At 44.5% G+C, this 20,280-nt stretch overlaps 1 protein-coding gene across 1 annotated transcript in view; it reads left to right on the top strand.

Annotated features, from left to right (window-relative positions):
* The window catches only part of LOC128423516 (sodium channel protein type 1 subunit alpha), a 107,692-nt gene that overhangs the window by 32,487 nt on the left and 54,925 nt on the right, over positions 1 to 20,280 (top strand). Inside the window, exon 2 of the mRNA XM_053408754.1 lies at positions 14,572 to 14,629. The gene's annotated coding sequence lies outside the window, so the exon portion shown is untranslated. The remainder of the gene's footprint in view (positions 1 to 14,571; positions 14,630 to 20,280) is intronic.

The following is a 20,280-nucleotide window of genomic DNA, read 5'->3' as shown; positions in this document are numbered from 1 at the left end:
CACAGTGTTCCGTTGTGGCAGAAGCGGTTTAGTCATGACCCAGAAAGCTGTCTGTGGACAAACACTGGCTCCCTTGACCTGAAAGTGAGATGAGCGCCACACCCCATAGTCGCCTTTGACTGGACTTAACCATTCAGGGGTCCTTTTCCTTTACCTTACCAGTATCTCAACTAAAGCTGTACTTCAGATCAGAGGACGGGCGGGTATAATAACATCTAATAAATAAATAAATAAAACCAGAAGAGACCTAGGGTGTAGCTAACTCTCTGGAATCTCAATTTGTGGCTAGATTCAGTCTGTTTCTCTGCCTAACAAATCAAGAGGAAAGTTAATTTAAGACACATAGCAGAGATGCTTAGTGCCATAAACAGTGCTCTAATTGCAATTCTTAGTAGCAGCAATAACGTATTGATTGCTTTGAAATTAGTTAGGCGAGTAGTGAGAGCTGTGACTGTAGTTAACAACTTGAAACTTGCTGACTGTAGGCAGTTGTGTGGACAGCATCGTGGGGCTGTGCCACTCACTTGACCTCCCTCCAGCTGAGTTGCATCCTGGAATGGAGAGGGGAGGGAAGAAATAGTGGTGAAGTTGGTGTGGTACAAACACGCCAGCAGGAGCACCAGATTGGCTCCGCAAACGTGTTTGTACCTCGCCTCTGGCTGCCTTTCCCCCTCTCCATCACAGAATGCAGCAGCAACTCAGCCAGAGGGAGGTCAGATGAGCGGCACAGCCCTACCATGCCATCTGCTACTACTGATGGTTGGTGGCTGGTTATTGGCATCCATCTGCCTCAAGAAGCAATGGAGTGTGCCTCCAGGGGTGAAGTCAAGCTGCTGGGTTAGCAGAACCAAAGTGATATTCAATGGTACACAAACCTGGGTGGTGTGTACTGAGGTCCTGGGCTGCCCAGATGATAAGGCCCCTCTTTCGGTCTCACTCATGTGGTCCAGAGGAAAGCAGAGTGATATATGTGGCACCAGCTTGGCTGCAGGAGTTGCCGGAAGGAGGTGTACAAGGTGCCACCCAACTGTCTTAGGGACTCTACTCTGGATTTGTGTAGGGTTTACTCCTTAGCCTTCTCCCGAAGATATCCTGATGGTAGGGCAAAAGTAAAAGAAGGAAAACTGAAACCTCTTTGTTTGGGATGCAAACAAGGAGGTATAGCGAAATAGCTCTAGAAGATGCAGAAGTAACATTGCAGAGCTGCTGTTCAAGCAAAGTAGAAAAGCAGCGGCAAACTATAGAGATCAAATGAAAAATCTTCTCAGTAGTTATGCCTTCTGTGAGTGAAAACAGGTGAGCTTTTAAAAGTGGTGCTTCATGTAGTCATGTGAGTAGCATCCCCATGTGGCAATAAAGACCTTACCTCATCCTCATTTCTATGGTGCAAGGGAGATATGGTCAAATTTCCCTCCATATGGAGACATTCTATTCCTCTGTGGCTTTTTAACTGGCTATGTGGACCTTCTGCACTCAAAGCATATGTTCCAGCCAATAAGCCATGGCCCCTTTCATTTTATTGATGCTTCAGTACTATCTAAATTAAGCCATGGAAACGAGAAGCACCCCGTTTTCCTGCAGTTCTTTCTCCTAAGCAGAAACAGTCTAATTAGCTCTGTCTTTTTTTGCACCTGCTGAAATGAATGCTACATCCCAAATCAGATTCTGGCCTCTGATGGTTTGGAACAGCAAGAATTAAAGCAAAGTCTGTTAAAATGACAGCCTCTTTTTTCCATGGTGAATCATATTGCAAAAACTGCAGCGTCATTTTTACAGTAGATGGGTAGCTTCATTCCAGTTTATTAACCCTTCCTTCCTAAGCCTTTATCATTCCCCCCTCCCTTTTAAAAACACATCCTCTTATCCTGGATAGAATGTACATTATATTACAAGTTAGTAATCTTGTTCTAAAGAATCCGCAGCATTATATGCTTTCCTCTAAACAGGCATTTTTAAACAGCAGGGGAGAAGGGGAGAGAGGAAAGGGCTGCTGGCACTGCTGTAAGGTTTGTGGGTGTCAAGTTTGCAAATTGCTCGGCAGCTGTTGTGTAAGAGGAGCCACAGTGAAGAGGGTTGTGATCTCCCAGTTGCAAGGAACTTCCATGGTTGCTTAAAAAAAAAAATCTGAAAAGGAGGCAAGCGTCGCTCAGTCGCTACCTTGAAAAGATCTCAAGCGCAAGCTTCTCCCCACTGCAGTCATTTGCTGCAGGAGGAGCACTGCAGAAAAACGCACATCAGTCTGGCAGCAACAACTCAGCAGACCTTTTTCCCTGGGAAACGTCGCTGCTCGGATGCAGCGATCTTGTTGGCGCTGTGCGATCCCACCCACTGATGTATTTTTAAACGCAGCTAATAACGGCAACACCCTTATCAGATTAAAAAGTACTGGCCCGTTTCTGTTTCCTATGCCATTGTGCATTTGGAAGTGCACTACTGTAACTAATATGGAGGAGGATAGAATCTAGGTGCAGGTGAAGCCCACGAAAACGTAACGGCAATGTAAATGCTTATTGTCACCTCTATGTACTTATCAGTCTGTCTTGTTGATTATCCCGTGTGATATGCATTCTTTTACGCCCCAGATCTATAAGCAGCTGTGATTCTGGCAATGCATAAAAGCAAGTGCTAGAATCTCGATACCAGGCGTAGCCCCAAAACAGCAACCTCCATCTACACGGCTCCTCTAGCAATTGCACATTTTGTCTGGCACAGCATAGCATCACATGCTCCAGCCTTCCCTATTAATTTACAGGGGACAGTCCCTGTATTACTGTCTCTTGCAAGTCACTGTCCCTATCTTTGCTTTGGGCCTGGAGTTGTCATTTGTCAGAATCTTTGGAAGTGACATTTCTGAGTTGGGGGGACAGATGTATTCATCTACCTATTGTCGTGGGTTTCATATCAAATTTCATAGAATCGTAGAGGGTCATCTAGTCCAACCCGCTGCAATGCAGGAATCTCAGCTAAAGCATCCATGACAGGTGGCCATCCAACCTCTGCTTAAAAACCTCCAAGGAAGGAGAGTCCACAACCTCCCAAGGGAGTCTGTTCCACTGTCAAACTGCTCTTACTGTCAGAAATTTCTTCCTGACGTTTAGTTGTTGTTGTTGTTGTTGTTTAGTCGTTTAGTCGTGTCCGACTCTTCGTGACCCCATGGACCAGAGCACACCAGGCACCTCTGTCCTCCACTACCTCCCGCAGTTTGGTCAAACTCATGCTGGTAACCTCGAAAACACTATCCAACCATCTTGTCCTCTGTCGCCCCCTTCTCCTTGTGCCCTCAATCTTTCCCAGCATCAGGGTCTTTTCCAGGGAGTCTTCTCTTCTCATGAGGTGGCCAAAGTACTGGAGCCTCAGCTTCACAATCTGTCCTTCCAGTGAGCACTCAGGGCTGATTTCATTAAGAATGGATGCGTTTGATCTTCTTGCAGTCCATGGGACTCTCAAGAGTCTCCTCCAGCACCATAATTCAAAAGCATCAATTATTCGGCGACCAGCCTTCTTTAGAAGAAGAAGAAGAAGAAGAGTTTGGATTTGATATCCCGCCTTTCACTCCCTTTAAGGAGTCTCAAAGCGGCTAACATTCTCCTTTCCCTTCCTCCCCCACAACAAACACTCTGTGAGGTGAGTGGGGCTGAGAGACTTCAAAGAAGTGTGACTGGCCCAAGGTCACCCAGCAGCTGCATGTGGAGGAGCGGAGACGCGAACCTGGTTCCCCAGATTACGAGACTATCGCTCTTAACCACTACACCACACTGGCTCTCTCTTTATGGTCCAGCTCTCACTTCCATACATCACTACTGGGAAAACCATGGCTTTAACTATACGGACCTTTGTTGGCAAGGTGATGTCTCTGCTTTTTAAGATGCTGTCTAGGTTTGTCATTGCTTTTCTCCCAAGAACCAGGCGTCTTTTAATTTCATGGCTGCTGTCACCATCTGCAGTGATCATGGAGCCCAAGAAAGTAAAATCTCTCACTGCCTCCATTTCTTCCCCTTCTATTTGCCAGGAGGTGATGGAATCTCTTTTCTTGTAACTTGAATCCATTGGTTTGGGGCTCAACCTCTGGAGCAGGAGAAAAGAGGCTTGCCCCATCCTCCATGTAACAACCCTTAAGACAGGCATAGGCATACTCAGCCCTCCAGATGTTTTGGGACTACAGTTCCCACCATCCCTGACCACTGGTCCTGTTAGCTAGGGATGATGGGAATCGTAGGCCAAAAACATCTGGAGGGCCGAGTTTGCCTATGCCTGCCTTAAGATATTTGAAGATGGCTATCGTATCGCCTCTCCATCTCCTCTTTTCCATGCTAAACATACCCAACTCCCTCAACCGTTCCTCATAAGGCTTGGTTTCCAGACCCTTGATCATCTTAGTTGCCCCCCTCTGCACACATCCCAACTTGTCAACGTCCTTCTTAAATTGTGGTGCCCAGAACTAGATACAGTATTCCAAGTGTGGTCTGACCAAGACAGAATATAGAGGGACTCTTACTTCCCTTGATCAGGACACTATACTTGATGATGCAGCCTAGAATAGCATTAGCATTTATTTATTTTAGCTGTTGCATCACACTGTTGACTCATGTTAAGCTTGTGAGCTACTAAGACCCCTAGGTCCTTTTCACATATACATATACATATACTAGGGACGCGGGTGGTGCTGTGGGTTAAACCACAGAGCCTAGGGCTTGCCAATCAGAAGGTCGGCGGTTCGAATCCCCGCGACAGGGTGAGCTCCCATTGCTCGGTCCCTGCTCCTGCCAACCTAGCAGTTCGAAAGCACATCAAAGTGTAAGTAGATAAATAGGTACCGCTCCGGTGGGAAGGTAAACAGTGTTTCCATGCGCTGCTCTGGTTTGCCGGAAGCGGCTTAGTCATGCTGGCCACATGACCCGGAAGCTGTACGCCAGCTCCCTTGGCCAATAAAGCAAGGTGAGCGCTGCAACCTCAGAGTCGTCCGCGACTGGACCTAGTGGTCAGGGGTCCCTTTACCTTTACCTTTACCTTTACTAGTAAGCCAGGTGTCCCCCATCTTATATTTAAGTTCTGTGAGTAGAGCTATCAGAAGTAGCTCCCTGTGGGCAGCAAGCCTATTAAATAATTACTGTTTACAGTCTTATAGCGAATTATGAAACTATTTTTATAATTTTTATTTTATACTGCTCAATTTTTTGTGTGTTTGGTTTTTTGTTTTGTTTTGTTAGCTGCCTAGTAAGCTGTTGTAATGAGGCAGCCATATAAATGCAGTTAATAAATTAATGAACAAATAAAATCCAAAAAGGGGTTTTCACAGGGAAAAGGAGCAGCTAGAGTTCCTAGCTCTCTGCCATTGTCTTGGAAGGACATATGTCCAGAATTTCTCACCTGCTGCTATGCTGTAGTTGTGCCACTCAAAAATTCAAGCAGCACTATTATAATTTAAATTAGGATTAGCTGACACCAAGCACTGAACCATGTCTGCCTTGCTCCCTGGTGCAGAGTGACCAGAGCTGTCTCCCCTTTAAATGAGCAAATTAACTAATAGTGAGCTATATCAAAGCTATCAAACATTTCGCTCTTATACAAATAATACCTTCTTCAGAATTAAAAAAATTCAGAAACCACTAGCAAACACTTCCCAGGAACGCATATAACATTTTGCAGACTTGAAAAAGCATACACTCCAACTTTTTCTATCCCAAATCCGGGACACCCACTGCCACCATGTGGCGTCTGTCAATCCAGGACAACTGGCAGGTATGAATAAGGCATAATAGAAAGCTGGAGTGTGTTCCCCCAGCTTCATGGAAGTGTGTGGATCTCCTAAAGCCAGAAAGTTCTGGAAATGTGAGGGCCCGAGAGTGTGGTTGTGGGAGGTAATTCTGAAGACTAGGCCCTAACCCTAAGAGTTAAGAGCCAGTGAGACTCTGGGACTCAGCTGCATTAGTAAAACACACACACACACAAACCACATTTTAAATGCTTTATAACACTTTGACACCAGATGGTGCTATAGAGTTTGATCTTTCAGCAATGTGATTCTCCATTATGAGCTTTACAACACGTTTTCCTGAAACGATTTTTGGATGTGTCTAGATCCAGCCCTGGTATTGTTGCATCTCTGACTGATAAATAAAACCTTTGTTGTTCCCATAAACTGAATAAGTGGCACCTGGTTCCTGTTAGGCCCAGAAGGTGGAGGCAGAGCCAATGGCAAGCAGGCAGAACCAAATGATTCTAATTTGGGCCTCGTCTGCCTCCTTTCAGAATTCTACAAGGGCAGCACTGAAATTTAAGCAGAAGGAACCTGGTAGGCAGTGCTATCCTGTAGGCTGGTTTTACATCAAAAGGCAGGCAAGTGCCCCATTGGGTCTAATGTACCAGCCACCTCTCAACTGGATCTCTCATTGCTGAGATGTAACTTGCCTGGCTGAACTGGTGGAGTAGCCCACAAACCTACATAAACAAAGGAGCTGTGGCACAATGCTCTCTGCCTTTGGCTCTGTCATCTGTTTTCCTTCCTGAGTTAGCCTCAGATTTAGAGGATGAGTTCGGAATAACACACTTTCACATTCTTGTCTACATATTCTAGAGACCTGTCATTCCTACAACTGTTTAGAGGCATTTCAGATATAGTGTAGCCGGATAAAACATCATTATCTTTGCTGACGAGACTGTGGTTTTATGTTTGTTACAATATATGCAAAAAATATTTAATCAGATAATGTGCTATCAACTTTCAGTTTTGAAAGAAATTTACTTAGTGGTCATCCTAGGATCTAGGGCCTAGCTCAGCAACTGGACACTTGGCTCTTAATTTATATTCAAATATGATTATCTATTAACTGTGTGGTCGTATTCATCCTTACTTGGAAGCAAGTGTCAAAAAGGACTTTCTCCCTAGTAAGCATCTTTAGCACTGCAGTCAAAGTAAGCTTAAGCATGTCTGAGCTATATTTATGCACTTGCTGTTTCACATATGACTTAGCTTTAGGATTTCAGCTTAACTCAGGGGTCAGCAATGTGCGGCCCATGGGCCAGATGGGGCCCACGAACACCGTTTTACTGGCCCATAAGCCTCCCATTCGGCGAGTCCCCCCCCCCCGCGCTGTACTGAACCAGCGTGGCATGGGGACTCACCGGTCGGTGCTGGAAATCGAGTCTGCACATGCGCAGATACCGGAAATTGCTTCTGCGCATGTCCAGACGTTGAAAACCGCTTTTGCGTGGCACGTTTTTTAGCATCTGGGCATGCGCAGAAGCGATTTCCGGCATCGCGCTGCGCCAGCCCGGCCCACGGATGATCTCTGTGGGTGTGATCCGGCCCATGGCCGGTAAACCTTGCCTACCCCTGGCCTAACTGAACAGCTGGATTTACTTCCTAGTAAACATGCATAGGTTTGCACGCTAAGGACTTTGACCAAATATGCCTATTAAAGACGTCAGTGTCTTACCTTTTAACTTACACAAATGAAAATCAATTGTCAAGAAACTCGTCACATCACATTTACACATACAATGAAATTGACACATTAGGAAAGTGTCATAAATTTCAGTGTTCCTGTTGTATTCTCTTACGGTTGTACAGCATGCGTTGTAACCAGATAACCATGATGACCTAAGCATTCTGCACCCAGCAGAGGCCCAGAACACAGGTGGCAACTCTGCTAAACAACCTTAGTCTCGAGGGAATGATTCCCTTTAATAATGATTAATTGCAGGATGTTTTCCAGCTTCCTCACCTTTCACGTGGCTTGCAAGCGTGAGATTAATTTTTTGCTTTTCAAATTTAGAAGGGGGGGGGAGTTTTTACAGTAGGACAGCATCAGGGGCTCTACTAACTATTGCCGCCTCTCCTGGGTTTAGCATTCTAAGAACTGCAGTTTTTTTTTTTTTAAAGGATAGTTCAGAATTGTTGTGCAACCACAACATGTGAGGTTCTTCAGTTTGAACTCTTCCTCCTCAGGTGACAGGGCAGACAGAATGTGGTACCAGATCAGTAAGGCCTACGGAACAAAGGAAGCTGCCGTATACCAAGTCAACTATTAGTCTGCCTAGCTAGATACTTTCTCTATATTGTCTCCAAGGACAATAACTGGCCCTTCTCAAAAGACTTTGCTTTCCATATGCAGTTTGCATATGCAGACTTCATGTAAGGGAACATCATGAAGCTCTGACTGCACACCAAGGAAAAGGACTGCAGGAAGCTGCCACTGGGTCATACTCTTAGAGTAGGGATGGGGAACCCGTTGCCCTCCAGATATTGCTGGAGTCCAGTTCCAAACATCCTTGACCATTGGCTATTCTGGCGGGAGCTGATGGGAGTTGGAGTTCAACATCTGGCAGGCCACAGCTTCCCCACCCCATCTTAGACAGACTCTTGAAATACAGCTCTCCTCACCTTTTGTACTGATTCTCTAAACAACTGTTCTAAGAAGGCTTCGCAGGGTTGGCAAAAAAAGAGGGCACATTTACCAACTTCTACTTTTAAATATGGATTCTCTATGATGACTCTCATTTTACTAGGGTCCCCATACACCCAACATTGCTCAACAACTTTGCAAAAGTTTTGCAAAACAGAACAAAACAAAACTTTAAAAAAAACTTTAAAAAGCTCAACTTTGCCCCCCCCCAACAAAAACAAATAAAAAAGCTCGACAACTTTTGTGTTCGGATTTGGAAATATGGCAACCCTAATTTTACATACCCATGAAAAAGAGGACATGTCCTGGAAAGATAGGACACATGGCAACCCTATTAGAAGTGGCCAGGAGCTGTGAAAGTTTCACAGTAGAGTCATACAGGCCATCAAATGCACTGCCCCCCCTCTTGTGCTTCTTCAGATTTAGTGCTCTTCTAGTGGGCATGTAGGGACACGGGTGGTGCTGTGGGTTAAACGACAGAGCCTAGGACTTGCCGATCAGAAGGTCGGCGGTTTGAATCCCCGTGACGGGGTGAGCTCCCATTGCTCGGTCCCTGCTCCTGCAGTTCGAAAGCACATCAAAGTGCAAGTAGATAAATAGGTACCGCTCCAGTGGGAAGGTAAATGGCATTTCCGTGTGCTGCTCTGGTTCGCCAGAAGCAGCTTAGTCATGCTGGCCACATGACCCGGAAGCTGTATGTGGGCTCCCTTGGCCAGTAAAGCGAGATGAGCGCTGCAACCCCAGAGTCATTCACGACTGGACCTAAAGGTCAGGGGTCCCTTTACTTTTTAGTGGGCATGTACTTTAAGACTGTAATATTTAGATCCATTGTTGATTTGAACCTTTCTTTTAAGGGAGATTTAAAATACTTTCACTGTGCCTCTACTGGTTTTACCAGATCCTACAAAGAAAACCTGCTGGCTTTAAAAGACAAGCTAAGGAAATGTAGTTTCATTTTTTGATGCATAAACACATGTTAGAGAGATGACCTGACCTTCTCTAAGCTGAGTCCTCAAGTAGACAGCTCAGAAAACCTTTGCAAATTTTGCAAGTACTTCCAAGTGAACTTGCTGACTTTGGATCAGAGAGCTGCTGATGTCATGATGGGAGGCCATGACAATCAGAAATGTTTTATATAATCTATCACATTTCCACAATTGTATCAAAGGGATATGATACTACAGTGTTACATTTAATTGAATGATCTTTTAAAATGCTTTATTGTTGCCATTTTGTATGCTCTGATCCAGTAAAGGAAATTTACACACGCAGGTGCAGATGCATATTTACATGCACATCACAATGCACACCTGAATCCCATTACCATATTGGCCTGAATATAAGCCTCACTTTTTCCCCCAAATTCCAACCGTGAAAAGTTAAAGTGCAGCTTAAATTTGCGACCTTACAAAAATGGGCTTCTACGAATCGCTGCTGAAACAGACATACAGTAAAACAGAATGGGTATGAGTGCCTGCGGAATTTTAAAGGTGCGGCTTATATTTGAGTGCGATTTATATTCGGGCCAATATATTACGGTATATTGGTTAGATGCACCCTTGGGTGTCTATGGGGATGTGTGTTGTTGTTTAGTCGTTTAGTCGTGTCCGACTCTTCATGACCCTATGGACCAGAGCACACCAGGCACTCCTGTCTTCCACTGCCTCCCGCAGTTTGGTCCAGCGTCATAACTTTTTTATGCCTGTTGTCTTTGTCCATGGAGTTTTCTTGGCAGGGATACTGGAGTGGCTTGCCGGTTCCTGCTCCAGGTGGATCACGTTTGGTCAAAACTCTCCACTATGACCTGTCCATCTTGAGTGGCCCTGCACGGCATAGCTCATAGCTTCTCTGAGTTATTAAAGCCCCTTCGCCACGGCAAGGCAGTGATCGATGAAGGGGAGGAGCAACTAGTTGCTCATATCTAGAACTGGATATGATACTGTTTTATTATTTTATTGTGAACTTCCTCAAGGACTGGGAGAGGCAAGTTACATGGCAGGAATGCAAACTCTTTTTTTCCCAAATCAGTGAGGCTGAAGGAGGAAGCTGCAATACTCCAGAGCATTCCAACTGTGACTCTGACACTGTTTCAGAAACTAATTCTTCTTGACGGAAGCAAAATTTTGTCCCCACATTGATCTATGCAGATACCACTGCTTAGTGAATGGCATTTAAATCTTTGTGACTGACGCGAGACTACAGTATGGCTCTGCAGGAGTTTGGTTTGGGTTTGAGAGAGAAAATATTTGGCATTTTTCATTCTTTTTTCCATTTCTTCCCCATGGGAATACTAGCTAGAACCCATCTCAGGTTGGCTTCTGATGCTCTCTCATACTTGCATGGTGGCTTCCAGCCCTTCAGTAGCACGTTAGAGAACTAATGGCTGGGCAGCATTCAGAAATAACACAGAGCGTATCAGGGGGAATTAGAGGCCAATGCGCTGTGGGTTAAACCACAGAGCCTAGGACTTGCCGATAATAAGGTCGGCTGTTCGGATCCCCGCGACGGGGTGAGCTCCCATTGCTCGGTCCCTGCTCCTGCCAACCTAGCAGTTTGAAGCATGTCAAAGTGCAAGTAGATAAATAGGTACCGCTCTCGTGGGAAGGTAAACGGCGTTTCCGTGCGCCGCTCTGGTTCGCCAGAAGCGGCTTAGTCATGCTGGCCACATGACCTGGAAGCTGTATGCCGGCTCTCTCAGCCAGTAAAGCAAGATGAGCACCGCAACCCCAGAGTCGGTCACGACTGGACCTAATGGTGAGGTGTCCCTTTACCTTTGCCTAATCCTGTGTCATAAAAAGCAATGTTGGGCACAATTTTCTACCACCTGTTTAAGAAGAGGTGAAACTTGTATTTGAGAGGAGAGACATAAACCTAAGAATCCTGTCTGGTCCAAAGTAGAAAGAGCACCTTCCTTATTAAAGAAGTTGGGAAAATGTGGGGCAGGATCCAAACTTCCCCCTGTCCTTCAAGTGGACACCAGCTGTGGGAGGTCAGAATGGCTAGGGTTGGTTCTTTTTTAGTTAAGCAACATCATTGTTAGGTCACAATCCCCCATCTCTCTTTTATGAGTCAGACAGCATCAGCATGTGGTCACAATGACCAGCCTCGCTTTCTGAGGCACAGCTTAGTCAGTCAGCCTCTCTCCCTCTCATGTTAAAGCAGGCTGCAGTTTTGTGTATCAAGGCTCTTCTTTCCCCACTGAAGCAGGAAGAAGCGGTCTTTCTCTCACACAGGGGTGGTTAGCAGAAGTGTGTGGGCACAAGGGTGAAATGGGCAGAAGCAGGGAGGGCCTGTTCACGAGGCAGTCTGAGGCAGCCCCCTCAGGCAGTGGACTACAAGGGGTGCCTCTGTGGGTGAGCACACCCCTTCACCCCCAGAGAAGCAGTGGTGTTGATGGCCTCCAGATTCCAGTGAGATCTTACAGGAGATCCCGCAAGATCTTGCCATAACCCAGAAATCTCAGCCATGTAACTCCGGTAAGCAAGGCTTCAGCAGGGGCTGTGGGGAGTGGGGCAGCATCTTCACATTTAGCCTCAGGTGGCAAAATTAGATGGGCCACCATTGGGTAGCAGCATGTGGGCAGAGGAGCAGCAGATGAGGAGATGAGAAGTGATAGCAGGCAGGCATTGGAAGTCTTCTATCTACAGTGAGTAATGCATGGTATCCTGGCACCAAATGAAGTAGAGATAATGAGGGGGGGCAAAGGAATGTTGGCTGCACTCCAGGTACAGCAGGGGTGGCAGAACTCCCAAAAGAAAAGTTGCAGGCAATTGGGCTTCTAACTTTCAGCGTGTGCTCCCTAAGAGGCAGATTAGGAAATGCCCAGGTGGCATTTGCTACTTATGATCTATATGGAAATACATTTTTAGCTAAGTTTTGGAAGGCAGCTATGCTCACCACTATACCACCAACGCCGTTTTTAGCTAAGTTTTGAAATACATCACTGCGTGTTCTCAGGACAGGGTGAGGTGCACACTTAAATAAATAGATTCTGTTCTCCATTGTTTTGGTTTAGGAACCGATGAGGTGAGTATAATGGTGAATGCAATATTTTAAAAGTCCCTTTGTTTCATTTTATGAATTTACTAAGTGATGTGCCCCAGCTCACTCTGTTCACCACCACCCCTACCATTCCTCCCAGATTAATTTCCCTGGAGTTTCCCCTTCCCATCTCATGCAACTACTAAGCTTGTTTTTCACAAACACCCTCATTTCTGAAGGCACTTTGCACTCCTGTTTCCACCTTCACCCCAATGCCTACGTCTCCTCTCCCTTCCTTTTCTGCAATGCCCCCTTGCACACCAACCACCCCCAGGGCCAGATCCTGCATCCCACACCTCCCACACATTTCAACTACTAAGCACCCTTTTCATCTTGTCCTATGCTTCCATTCAGGCCCCTGCTTTCAACCTCAAACCCATTACCAAACCCCCTACTTCCTCCTTTTTTGCCATCTCCTTTGCATCCCCTTTTCACATTCACTCCCTTTCCCCCCTCCATCCCCCGCCTTACTTTTCTCAACTCTCCCTTGCAGAAAGATCCTCCCCCATTTCCACCTCTTCTCCTATTTCCTGTTGCCAGCCCCCTTTGCATGCTCACACCATTATCACCTCCCTGTCCTTTTTACTACCTCTCCCTTTCTCCTTTTTCCAACTCTCCCTTGCACACAGGCCACCCCTATTTCCATGCTGCTGCCTCTTTCCCATTCTGCAGCCCCTTTGCACACACAAACACACCATGCTGATGTACATTGCTGTATAGACTCTTAAGAGCAGGCCTGTCAGTTAGCTTGCTCAATTAGAGATTGTCATGCTCAACTGATAAATGTGGTACATATATTTTAGTCACAAGCAAACACCCATGCAGTTTCTAAACTACGTTGAATCTGTAACTTCATGTTGAAGACAACACACGGTACCAGGAGTGAAATACATTGTGGGAAGGTACTATGGAATATTTGAGGGCTCTGCATCCTCTCTCACATGAAGCTTTATGTGGGGCTCTACGTGGGGCTACCTTTGAAGGTGACCCAGAAACTACAACTAATCCAGAATGCGGCAGCTAGACTGGTGACTGGGGGCGGCCACTGAGACCACATAACACCGGTCTTGAAAGACCTACATTGGCTCCCAGTACGTTTCCGAGCACAATTCAAAGTGCTGGTGTTGACCTTTAAAGCCCTAAACGGCCTCGGCCCAGTATACTTGAAGGAGCGTCTCCACCCCCATTGTTCTGCCCGGACACTGAGGTCCAGCTCCAAGGGCCTTCTGACAGTTCCCTCACTGAGAGAAGCGAAGTTACAGGGAACCAGGCAGAGGGCCTTCTTGGTAGTGGCGCCCGCCCTGTGGAATGTCCTCCCATCAGATGTCAAAGAGATAAACAACTACCTGACATTCAGAAGACATCTGAAGGCAGCCCTGTTCAGGGAAGTTTTTAATGTGTGACATTTTAGTGTATTTTTGGTCTTCGTGGAAGCCGCCCAAAGTGGCTGGTGAAACCCAGCCAGATGGGCAGGGTACAAATAAATTATTATTATTATTATTATTATTATTATTATTATTATTATTGATGAATGGAAGAGGGAGAAGTTTAAAACAGCCATTTCCCCACTGTACTTAAACAATGGCAGAAGTCTGAGTAAAACTTAAGTGGAGGAACACTGAGGTGAAAATGTGCTTTTGAACAACAGCAGAGATTTGAGGAAAGCAGAGATGGAGGAGCACTGTTATTTAAAAAAACAAAAACAGTGACAAATAGCAGAGACAGTACAATGCAGAAGCTAACACACAGAAAGCTGACATTGAAAGCCTTCTCCAACTTCCTTCTCATTGTACTCAAACCCTGTTTTAAACTGCCCCTCGGGTCACCTGCTGCTGACTCTACTCAAACCTCTGCCATTGTTTTAAATCGCCACTTTTTCTCTCAGCATTTCTCTACCCCTGATTTATTCAACCTTCTGCTATTATTTAAAACCACCATTTCTCACTGTGTCACTCCATCACTGCTTTACTCAAACCTCTGTCATTGTTTGAAACTGCCATTTTCCTCTCAGTGCTTCTCCACCTCCACTTTACTCAAACTTCTGCTATTCAAAACAGCCACTTTTTTCCTTTCAGTGTTTTTCCCTTCTCACTGTACTCAAACTTCTCCCTCGTCCATTCCTCAGCTGCCTCATGTGTGAGAGATAAAGGATTCGGAGCCCACAAATGTTCCAATGTATGAAGGTATTTACTCAAACCTTTGCTATTGTTTCAATCTGCCATTTCCCTCTCAGTTTGCAACCTTACATTTTTATGTATATAGGAAGATTTAATTCACTTCTGTCCTGCTCTTCAATTCCAAAGTGACTCAGAAAACAAGAAAAAACACTAAAAAAAAAATACAATAATTATAGAATGGCAGAATGTTAAACCACCCAGATATAGAACCTTTATGAGCACCCAGGGCAAAACCTCTACCTAATTAAATGATATTAGCACTCTTCCCTGTTTATTTTGATAGCTTTTCGAAACAGCAGCTTGTGTTTGCTTTCTGTTTGCCGTGATTTATCAACTTTTAGCCAAAAGCGAAAACCATAATATATAACACAGGGCAAGGGCAAACAGAAGGATATAGAGTAAGGACTGCTTACTGTAACAGATTTCTGTTGCCCAAATACATCCTTGGTGATCAGCTTCAGACTGCAAGAGGAACTGAGTGTGTGAGGCAGAAAAACAACACCCTTTTCATAGATAAAGAGAGAGAGAAAACTGTATTTTAGTAATGTAATATTGTTATGTATACTGTCATGGTTTCAGATACATGTTGTCAGGGAACATCATTTAGGGTGCAATCCTACAGTCCCTGGGAAGGTATTCCAGGCACCATAGGTTATTGCAGACCTCCCTCTTCATGGGTGAAGGAAGTGGTCTGTCCCCAGAGACCTTGTTGCAGCCATCTATCCCTCCACTGCTATTGATGCTCTGATGGAAGCAGGCAGAAAAGGGCATATCATGGGTGAATCAAGGAAGGCTTTGTTCCCCTGACATACACCTGACAAGGGAAGGAAAATACATCAACCTTGAAGCTGGCATCCTATGCTAAATTTGCCGGGCATTGTTTCTTTAAACTAAGCCCTACATTAAAGGTGATTCTTAGCAGGCAAATACTTTCAAATCTGCAACTTTGGGCAGCTGGTATTCCATCAGGCTACAGCAGGGGGAGAGAAGACAAGCAGGATACATCTCATTGGCTCTGCTGAAGGGACAGCTCCCTTTGGCTTTTCTTCTCATTGAATTGTTTCTTTTCAAGCTGGTCGTTCTAGAAACTTTGGAATTTTAAGAACTGGTTTCTGAAATGGGTTTGTTTTCTTCTTCCCACCTGATTCCCTTTTCATTTTGCGTCCCGTCTTTCAGATTCTAAGCAGGCAGGGACTGCCTTCTTTCTTACTGATTTTATATAAGCTGCTTTGGGAGCCTTTCCAGCTGGGCTAAAGATGCTTTAAATAAACAATAATAAATGAAACTATTGCCTGCAAAAAAACCAAAACAAAAAAAACCCTAAATGGTCAAAGGGTATCTTTTTCAGTACCCATAATAAACACAACATATTTTGGGTTGGTTGGCCATAAAAGAGTGCAGGCAGCTTTTTCACAAAAGGGTAATCTCTGCCAGTAATTCTCAGGCTCTAGGGTCATCACTGGTGCACACCGTATGTCGTAGTTGTAAGGAAGAGGACTGTACTTGGCAGGTAATAACTGTTTAGATGCCAACTGTAGCTCAGGTTTTAGAGAGACTGGCTACCTTGTTATGATGATCAATACTCTTGACACCAACAATGTTATGTGTTAATTGCTGGAAGTGAGGCAAGGGAACAGTGATGCAGAGAATGTCATTGCAGTTTATTGGAGGCAGAATTAAGCATATAAGAAACGTTAACGAATTAGAAGCTATGATGAGTTCGGTATTTCTGAGACAATATACGATGAATGTGCTTTCCCTCGTTATTATGTGCAAAGAGAAAATCTAGTTGTGATATTTAAATCGGGTCCTTTTCTTGCATTTCTACAACATGCCGGCAATATCCAAGCCATGCTCAGATTAGACCCACTGAGATCAGTGGACGTAAATCTATTTCACAGGGGACTCAGCTACATTAGTAAAAATAAAACATTATAAATGCATTGTAACACTGTGACACCAGGTGGCGATGTGGAGCTGAAATAGGAACTCTATGAAATTTTCCATTGTGAGCTTTAAAATCGTTTTTCCCCAGAGCATTTTCAGAGTGTTTTTTATAGCTGTGTAGATGCCGCCAGGGTCTACTCTATTACTCCTATACGTGTGTGAGAGAGTGTGTGTGTGCGTGTGTGTGTGTTCACATGACCATATTTCCAAGGATACAACTGAATGAATAAAAGAAGTAATGCTTGTTTAGGTGAACTGATCCTCTCTGCATTTAGTATTTAAGTGATACCATTAGTATACATAGTAGTTTGTACAGTTACACAGGCATGAAAGAACTACCAAGCTAATACAGAGGGCCAAGCTAAATGTGACATTAAATGTGTGATTGTGTTGAGTTTGCCTAGGCTGTTCCTGGTAAATAACAGCTGTGTGGAGGATGAAAGAAGATAATCAGTACTGGTATGACAGCACTCTTACCCATTCACCACAGTCCTGATGGAAATTTCCACCCACCAGCAAATCTGCTCTTTACCCCGTGAAAGGAAACTGCCCTTACCAGCAAAGGAAGCTGTTATGTACTGAGTTGAATAGGATCCAAACTGCAGCAGTCTGGTTGGTCCTAGAACAATAGGATCCAAAAGGCAGCAGTCTGATTGGTCCTAGAACAATAGGATTCAGAATGCAGCAGTCTGATTGGTCCTAGAACAATGCAGCAATATGATTGGTTGGCAGGAACCACCCAATCATGCTCCAGATAGAAGTGAATCCACAACCTGGTTGGCTTACAGTAGAATTCCGGAATTAGCCAATCATGTGCAGCCCATTGTGTAAATAATATATATAAAGCAGATACTTTGAGGGGACTTGCATTCATTCCTCCTCACCACTATGAGCTGAATAAAGAGCATGAAATCACTTTGCGACTCTGAGTATATTTCAGAAGCTTTCTTCCTGGGGCTGATAGCAGCTGTGGTGGGGTTTACTTAAAATAATAATAATAATAATAATAATAATAATTAATAGTAATAATAGTAATAATAGTAATAATAATAATAATGTCCTATCTAAGTTTAGCTCAGTCAGCAGGGGAAATACAGTGGTACCTCGGGTTACATACGCTTCAGGTTACATATGCTCCAGGTTACAGACTCTGCTAACCCAGAAATATTACCTCAGGGTTAAGAACTTTGCTTCAGGATAAGAACAGAAATCGTGCAGCGGTGGCGCAGCGGCAGCAGGAGGCCCCATTAGCTAAAGTGGTGCTTCAGGTTAAGAACAGTTTCAGGTTAAGAACGGACCTCCAGAATGAATTAAGTACTTAACCCAAGGTACCACTGTAATGTTATCTTCTAGGTCAAGAGAGCTCACCCTCTGTAGTATGTTGTCACTTTTCACACAACATGGGCAAATGTGGCCAGATTCTCCATTAAATGCCGAGACCCCATGACCCTCCAGTTCCCAGAGTAACTAGCCAAACAAGACAGCAGCATATAGTTTGGGAGTAAAATAGGCCACAACTTTTATTGGGTCTCCTCTACATGTAGAGTAGTTTGGCATAGGCATTGGGTAAGCCACACTATTCCACTCCGGCCCTCCTTCTGGAAGTGCATCTAAGGGTAAACCCAACTTGGGAGCCTATGACCTGCATTAAATAGGGGTACCCACCCACCCCACTCCACCCTCTGTAGCAGTGTGCTGTGTGTAGACTCCCACTCCCCAGTCTTAGTGTTGGCACTTGTAACACAAGCACAATGTGTGTGAATGAGGCTGGATTCTCTGTTCCAGGACTTTGAACATCTGCAACATCATCCTTCCTCCTCTCTCCCTTCCTTCTATACCTCCCTTTTGCACCATTCTCTGATGCTGTAGTATGAACAGAAGAAGCAAAGTGCTTCCTATAAGGCCACTTCTTGGAACAATAGTCACAGCCAACCAAGAGTGCTGACCCATCCTTTCATGCACCAATGGCTGCCAGGAACCTTGTTTCATCACCAACAAAGGTTCCAAATTTTGAGTCATGCTTTGTTACTTTAAAAAAAAATAAAAAATTAAAATCTGTGTTAAGAGTTTTAGGGCAACCAATTCCGTCCTATTGTCAGTTTGTGCTTATGAGTATAGTAGGAAACTGAATTCTTTTTAATAATGCTCACATGTACCGTAGTTTGATTTTTTTCAACCAATACTGCTGATCATTTGGCCAATTGTAGTGGCGTTTCTGTTCTATTAGAAGTCCATATTTCTCCCCCCCTCCAAAAAAAGTATGCATTTGTATGAGTTTCTGAAATGATTGATAAATGTAACTGGAACATTGCAGAACTCCTAAACCAATTATACTATTACCGTCTCCATGTGAAGATTCAGGTAGTCTTGTAATATATAGTGCTTACTGATTCCATCTGGCTTATAACCCATCTAGAAAAGTTAGAATTGCTGTTTTAAGTGAACCACCCTTATATAGTCCTTTAAATGTCAATTCAGATGTTAAACCTGAAGTATATTGGGATTCATCTACTTAACAGACATGGTCAAAGGAGACCTTTGAAATTCAGGCTTTATTTACTTTGCATGTGCATTAAGGATCCATTAGCTGTTTTTGTTGTTTTTTGTTTTGCAGTGTAGGGATTTTCCTTTTGCCATTAAGCAAAAAAACAAAAAAACCCAACCCTTTCCCCCCAACACTTGCAATAAAACAAAGATTTCCAGTGGTTTCCCTGCAGATCTTCCTTCCTTCCTTCCTTTGTTTTGCAATTTGATTTCAAACAAAATGGTCACAACCAAAAGACAGTTTTCAACACCCCCTTCCCCCCTAAATCATTCTAATATCTCACTGGTCTTTCTACTTGGCAGTTCTATGTCTTCTTCATTGAACGTTCCAACAATTGCTTTTTTTCCTTTGTCTTACGCAATCGAAAGTAGTAGTTATCTTTTCTCTTCTCACTCCCTCTTTCCTGTCATTTCTTCATCTCCTCTTTTCTCTCTCCCCTCCTTTCCCCTCTCCATAGATATCCCTGTCTCTCTTTCTCTCTGATTCTTCCCCATTCCTTTAAAATAAAGCAGCACACGCTTCCCTCCTTCTGATCTAGCACCGCTTCTCTGCTCTGCTCATGCCTTCCACCTCCCTCTTTTCCTTTTGCACTCCTCTGCTGTTCTTCATCTCCCGCTTTTGCCCGAGTGTATTAGGTCTGGCACTAACGAGCAGGCCTTCTTCAAGGCATCCTGCCAATGGGTGGAGATTGCAGACGCTCTAGTCTCTCGGAGGAGGTGGGGGTGGGGAGGATGTGCTCTTCTCTGTCCAAATTCACATTTGAAAACCCAGCCTGCAAAAACCATAAAGAAGGAAAGAAAAATCTCTCAGCAGCATAAAAGGTGCACCATAAGCAGTTTTCCTCAGCACTTGGTGTTTCCCCCCCCCCCACCCAACCTCCCTCTGTTGCCATGCTGATTTTTGGCTGCATACGGTATATTTGTGACACTGTTTCATCTCTTTCCGCTCTTAAGCATATTTCCAAAATATCAAATCCATTAAAAGGAATTAAGAGCATATGCTGCGGTTTCCAACTATAACAAGCATGTGGGCTCTCAGGAGTACTCTGCAAGAGCCACATACTGTAGTGGAAACGTGGTGTCTCCATCCCCAACCCCAACCCCCAACTATCTGCTATATTTTTTCTGCCTGCATTTTGCAGAGGAGAAGGCAAGGCTGGGTTTTG

The sequence above is a fragment of the Podarcis raffonei genome, chromosome 1 (assembly GCF_027172205.1).
Source record: "Podarcis raffonei isolate rPodRaf1 chromosome 1, rPodRaf1.pri, whole genome shotgun sequence".
NCBI classification, from domain to species: domain Eukaryota; kingdom Metazoa; phylum Chordata; class Lepidosauria; order Squamata; family Lacertidae; genus Podarcis; species Podarcis raffonei.
Note: the sequence above shows the minus strand (reverse complement) of the source record. Positions and strands in the feature narration are given on the sequence as shown.